The sequence below is a fragment of the Prionailurus bengalensis genome, chromosome B1 (genome assembly GCF_016509475.1).
Source record: "Prionailurus bengalensis isolate Pbe53 chromosome B1, Fcat_Pben_1.1_paternal_pri, whole genome shotgun sequence".
NCBI classification, from domain to species: Eukaryota; Metazoa; Chordata; class Mammalia; order Carnivora; family Felidae; genus Prionailurus; species Prionailurus bengalensis.
In genome coordinates this window covers 15921713-15928362 of record NC_057344.1, presented here as the reverse complement: position 1 = coordinate 15928362, position 6650 = coordinate 15921713, and positions in this window count along the sequence as shown.

Here is a 6650-nt window from a genome sequence, read left to right as displayed (position 1 = left end):
TAAACGGAACTCTCAGAAAGGCAATTTAGAGAATAGCCTTGAGTAGATTAATGACTAGTCCCACTTTCTCCTTCATTTTCTCAGATTTACTCACATTCGTTCAGTTATCTAGGAAAAGCATTTTAGAGTATCGTTCATGTACTTTGATTTTAGCAATACAATTGCCCTTCCAGTGTAAGGAACGATGCCAGGATCTAGGGATGATTCTTTGAGAACATGTTACATTACCTGAACATTTACATCCATTAATAAATTTAACCAGTCAGTGAGTTCGTCTTTGGCCTTTAGCAGTTTTGACATGGAAAAGCCTGATAGAAAATCTATCTGAGATACATCACTGGGTTCTACTCCTGAAGCCAAGACTCCACTGTATGTTAACTAACTTGAATTTAAATAAAACAAACAAATGAAAAGAATATCTTTTCCATTTTCTTTTTTTTTTTTAAATTTTTTTTTCAACGTTTTTATTTATTTTTGGGACAGAGAGAGAGACAGAGCATGAACGGGGTAGGGGCAGAGAGAGAGGGAGACACAGAATCGGAAACAGGCTCCAGGCTCCGAGCCATCAGCCCAGAGCCTGACGCGGGGCTCGAACTCACGGACCGCGAGATCGTGACCTGGCTGAAGCCGGACGCTTAACCGACTGCGCCACCCAGGCGCCCCTCTTTTCCATTTTCTATAAAAAAAATCTATCTGCAGCAACTGGAAAGTTTTGATACATTACTATACATGGGAAAAAATTACTAGAATGATTGATCATCGTAAAATTAAGAAAATATTGAGGCAGTCATCAAAGTGCTTTAAAAAAAAAGTTCCTAAATAAATAAATGCATGTCATGAATGCATCCTGTCTCTTGTTTGTGACATAAGAGCAGGGGAAAATAAGGGCTGGAAATTTGGTGACCAGATGCTCTGATTCCACATCAGAGTCCCAGGTAATTATGATGTAGCATTCTGTCCTAATTCCTCATGTTACCTAACCACTGCTGAATGTATTCCGCAGAGCTGATGATAAACTATCGTTTTATCTTCTAAGAGAGAATTCACAGCAGCACCTTTTCCAAATGTTATGTGGCATCTGCTGAAGTCCTTCTGGTCTAACACTCAGGCGAGCAGTTAAGATACTGATTCTTGCCTGGATTTATGTATGTATGTGTGTATGTGTGCGTGTATTTAAAATTCCCAGAAAATTGGATTAAATATGATTATCTGGTGGGTGTCTTTTGATATATGCCTTTATTTTTATTTTGTAACTCAGGTAAACTGAGGTATCATATACAAATAATAAAATTCACACCTTTTAGGTATACAGTTCAGTGGATTCTGCTAAATGGGTGCCACCGTCACCATTAAGACCCATCCATTGTCTTCACAATGTATGGTCAGTCCCCTCCCCGACCTCCAGGCCACCACTGATCTGTTCTCTGTTCCCATAATCCACTGATGTCAGAATCTGTTGGTATGATTTTAGCAATAAGAATATATTGGTGTACAGGTAATGAGGAGCGGCCATAGGCTCTTTGGTGGGAGTCATCGCTTCTTTGCAACTTTTGTTATGTTCTGCCCAGTTGGTTCTTACTGATGAACTGAAGGGATTTCAGGGAAATGTAGGATTCCAGGAACTTAAAATAAGTCTTATGAGAGGATTTCAGGTTCTCAAAACACACAAGTAATGAGCTCTCCTTTGACCTGTCAGCCCCAACAGCTTCTCGGCCACACTTTCTAATTTCCAGAACCTTGAAGGTTGTTTCAGCCCGGGCAGGTTGGATGTACTGACCGGAGTGATCACATCCTGAATTTTAAATTACAGAGACGATGTATGAATAACCCCAAAGCAGAAGGACTCTGTGAACACTTTATTTCCCACACGCAAATGCACCCCATTCCGATAACCTTGGAATGTGTTTCTCTCAGCCAGAGCAGTTATCTAGGGTATCTGTATCAAACATGTCTATTAAAAGCAGTAGGAATGGACACATAGTTACATGCCAAGTCCCTTCTGATTTTGACAGTGCTGGGTATTTTTAGTTTTAACATACTACCGTGTGAACTTTGATAGTCTAAAGTAACTAGTAACTTGAAATGTTAAAGGAAAGTTCATTTGCCTCAGTATCCAGATCATTTACTCTTAACTATATTGGGATGTGTGTTGGTTTATTCCCAGAAAATTTCCCATTTGGAAAATCTGAAAACAACGCATTTACTCAGTTATTTACTTATTTTTATTTCTATTTTTGTAGTGTGTTATTCCCAGGAGAAAATTCTTGTTTGTAGGAAGCTAGCCCTAAAAAGAAGTGTAGAGGTCACATTGTCCATCCTATTTCTGGTACAGGGAAGGAGTCTGAGACTCAAAAAGGTGACTTCCTGGGGACGCTGGAGCAAAGATTAATTTCAGGAATTTTTATGTTGTCTAAGTACTTTTCATAGTCATTTAATATTTCTAAGCCTAAATTAGTAATACATATATCCACACCAGAGCTCAAACTACCAACCCACATTTATTCCACCGGTCATTAAAACTTGTATTTTGTAACAACTCCTCACCAGGGACATTGGCATGCACATTATCTCACCACTGTCATGGGTATAAAATTAATTAAATTTGGTCTCCTCTGAAATATTCGCTAAACATTTACCTGCACGTAGCACCAAGATAGCCACCACATTACTCAACACCTGGCAAATCTAAGTCTGAAGGCACATTTTTTATGTACCTGATTGATGACCATAACAGACACCAGATACTATTTTCACCATCTACACGGTCGACAAGTACTGTGTTCTTAAGAATTTTAAGAAACTACAAATTGTTAGACACTTTTGTGTTTTGAGGGAATATTCTTGTGATTGGATCAGGGTTTCAGGGACTCCTGGGTGGACTTGGCTTTCACCTTGTGATAATTCTCCAATCTTTGGAAAAGATAAATCAGATTTAGGAAACGAGCATGTGACATGTGTGAGTGTTTACCCCTTGCTGCCTCGCTGGGCAGCAATCATTAAGTATAGTTCTAGAAATCCTATTATTGAGATGACTTCCAATATGGCAGCTGTAGTCCTTGTAACCATGGCTACTGAGTATCACGGTACCCCCTGTGCTGAGGCCTCACAGACACACTGCTGTCAGCATTCGCACTTTGCTTGCTCTCCTCTGTCTTGTTTCCTCACAGAAATTATTCCAGTGGATTCTTTTTCTGTTAGACAGTGTGTCAGTTAGGATGAGGTTCTGTGTGAGTAAAAGAAACTTGGCTTCTGTCTGTTAAACAAAATAGAAGTGGTTTTCCATCCCATAAAAGAAGACGGAGGCAGGCAGCCCAGAACTTCTCAGTCCTAGTGGCAGGCCTGAAGAAGAACAGAAAGCAGAAGGGCAAACTGGGGTTTCTTTCCACTGGGTCTGTTCACTTTAAGTACCATTTCCAGAAATCTCACACAGCACTTCTGTTTATAACATGTAGCTGGAGTTTAGGCATATGGATAAGGCAGGCTGCAAGGGTGGCTGGGAAATGTAAGCGTTTGTTCTGAGTAGCAATGTGCCCAGCTAGGAAGAGGGCGAGGGAGGAAGGGCAGATGAGTGTTGTGGTAGAGAACTAAATTCCTGCCACAGATAATTTTGCATTGCAATATTCTATCTGTATCCATGAAGCCTTAACTGCTCATAAGTAATGACCACCATATTACAGAAATAATAATGTGGAGAGCTGGCTGGTGCAGTTAGCCCAGTAAGCAGTCCTTTGGACATCCTCAGAGAAGCTCAGAGACTGTTCTTATGTCATAGGAGTACATTCACAGTAACTATTTACTCTTATTTTTTTTTTTTTGATGTTTGTTTATTTTTGAGAGAGAGAGAGCGGGGGAGGGACAGAGAGAGGGAGACAGAGGATCCAGAGTGAGCTCTGTGCTGACAACAGAGAGCCCAATGTGAGGCTCGAACCCACGGACCATGAGATCATGACCTGAGCCGAAGTTGAATGCTTAACTGACCGAGCCACCCAGACACCCCTATGACTACTTACTGTTTACTAGAATGCTTTCAGTTACAGGAATTCAAATAAAACAGAGTTTAAAATAAAATCAAAAAGTTATTCAACCCATATCAAATTTAACAGAATCTTGGGGCATATAATAGACTGAATAAAAAAACATGAGAAATCTAAAACACGGCAAAATAGGCCATAAAAGTTATTAATGGCTTCCTATGAAAGAAAAATGGTTGCTTAATGCAGTCCCCCAAATAAGCTTGTTTTAATTTTTAGGGAGTTTGAAGAAATCCAGTACCAATTTATATTCTACTTCCTGCCTCTTTCTTTGCATAGATTCATTAATCATAGATCTTTCAAGATAACTTCCCCTGATATTTTGTACTACCATTTACCAGTTGTGTGATTTTTAAAAACAGGTTGATTGAGGTATAATTTACATCCTATAAAATTTGCCCATTGTAGGGGTGCTGGCTGGCTCAGTCAGTAGAACATTCAACTTGATCTTAGGGTTGTGTAATTCAAGCCCCATGTTGGGCATGGAACCTACTTAAAAAAAATTCACCCATCATAAGTTTACAACTCAGTGATTTATGTACATTTATAGTGTTGTGGAACCATCACCATTAGGCAGTTTTAGGATATTTCCACCTACTTTCTATCTCTATACATTTGTTTTTTCTACACATCCTTTAGAAATGGAATCATTCAATATGTATTTTGTGTCGAGGTTCTTTCGCTTAGCATAATGTCATCAAGTTTTATCCATGTTGTAGTATTGGGAATTCATTACTTACAATTGACAGATATTATTTCATTGTATGGATATACCACGTGTTGTTTACTCATTCATCAGTTGATGGACATTTAGACTGTTTCCAGTTTTTATTTTTTATTTTTTTTAATGTTTATTTATTTTTGACAGAGAGAGAGTCAGAGAATGAACAGGGGAGGGGCAGAGAGAGAGGGTGACACAGAATCTGAAGCAGGCTCCAGGCTCTGGGTTGTCAGCACAGAGCCTGACGCGGGGCTTGAACTCACAGACCACGAGATCATGACCTGAGCCGAAGTCGGGCGCTTAACCGACTGAGCCACCCAGGCGCCCCTGTTTCCAGTTTTTAATTTGGCTGTTATGAATAATGGTGCCATGAGCATTTGTGTGGACATGTGTTTTCATTTCTCTAATAGGTTCCTAGGAGCGGGGTGGCTGGATTGTCTTACAAGTTTATGTGTAACTTTTTAAGCAACTGACAAGCTATATCCCAAAGTGGTTGTACCATTTTATATTCCCATAAGGGTTATATATATATATATATATATATATATATATATAAGGTTATATATATATATATATATATATATATATATATAACATATATATATAACATATATATATATATGTTATAAAACATAAGGGTTTTAGTTTCTCCATCCCTTCACAAGCTCTTGTTATTGTCTACCTTTTTGATTATAACCATCCCATTGGGTGCCTAGTGGTATCTCCTTACGGTTTTAATTTGCATTTCTCTAATGACTAATGATTTTAACCATCTTTTCGTGTGCTTGTTAGACATAAGTATATCTTCTTTGCAGAAATGTATATTCAAATATTTTGCCCATTTAAAAACTTTGGTCAACTGTCAAGTGCTCTCTATATATTCTGATGCAAGTCTTTTGTCAGATATATGGTTTGTACATATTTTGTCCCAGTCTGTGAGTTGTGGTTTTTTTTTTAATGGTATCTTTTAAAGTGCAAAAGTTCTAAATATTGATGCTGTCCAAATTACTAGTTTTTCTTTAATGGCTTGTGCTTTTGGTGCCAAGTCGTGGGATCCTGAGCAAGTTGTCTAACCTCTTGAAGCCGAGTTCTTTTGTTTATAAAATTGGAATAAGAATTCTTACCCCAAAGGCAACTGTAATTTGAATCTGATTTCTCTGCATCTGTTTGGGAAAGAGGGAGGTATAAGCAGAGACTGCAAGTTCAAAGAAATTCTGTTCTTGACACTTGTTTTGTTCTTGTTGTGGCTTTCTGGAAGGGTGGACTTGGTATGTGTAAAATCTGTTGAAAATATCTGCTAAGAAATTTTGCTTTCATCTTTCTTGTTAAAATTTATTTACTTACTTTGAGGAGGGAAGGGGCAAAGAGAGAATCCCAAGCAGGCTCCACACTGTCAGCACAGAGCTCAGTGTGGGGCTGGGTCTCATGACTGTGAGACCATGACCTGAGCCGAAATCAAGAGTCAGATGCTTGACTGACTGAGCCACCCAGGCGCCCCTTGCTTTCATCTGATCCAAGAGATCAGCTTCACAGATGGAAGGGAATAAGCAGGATATCCCAAAATACATAGGGTTAAAAAAAATGGATGAAGTTGCCTGGGAAAGGTGAGGGGCAGGGGTAAGGGGTTCTGAAGGGGCCTGAGGAAACTTTTGGAATCATAGCTATGGAAGTAATCTTGAGCATGATAGAGGTTTCACAAGTGTATACATAAGTAAAAACTTAGATTATATGCCTTAAATATACTGTTTATCATATATAAATTATATCAATAAAGCTGCTTTTTTTTTTTTTTCAAAAAGCCATTAGGATGGCTGTTTAAAAAAAAAAACCCAAAAATAGTAAGTGTTGGCGAGGATGTGGACAAATGAGAACCCTTGTACTCTGCTGATGGGAACGTG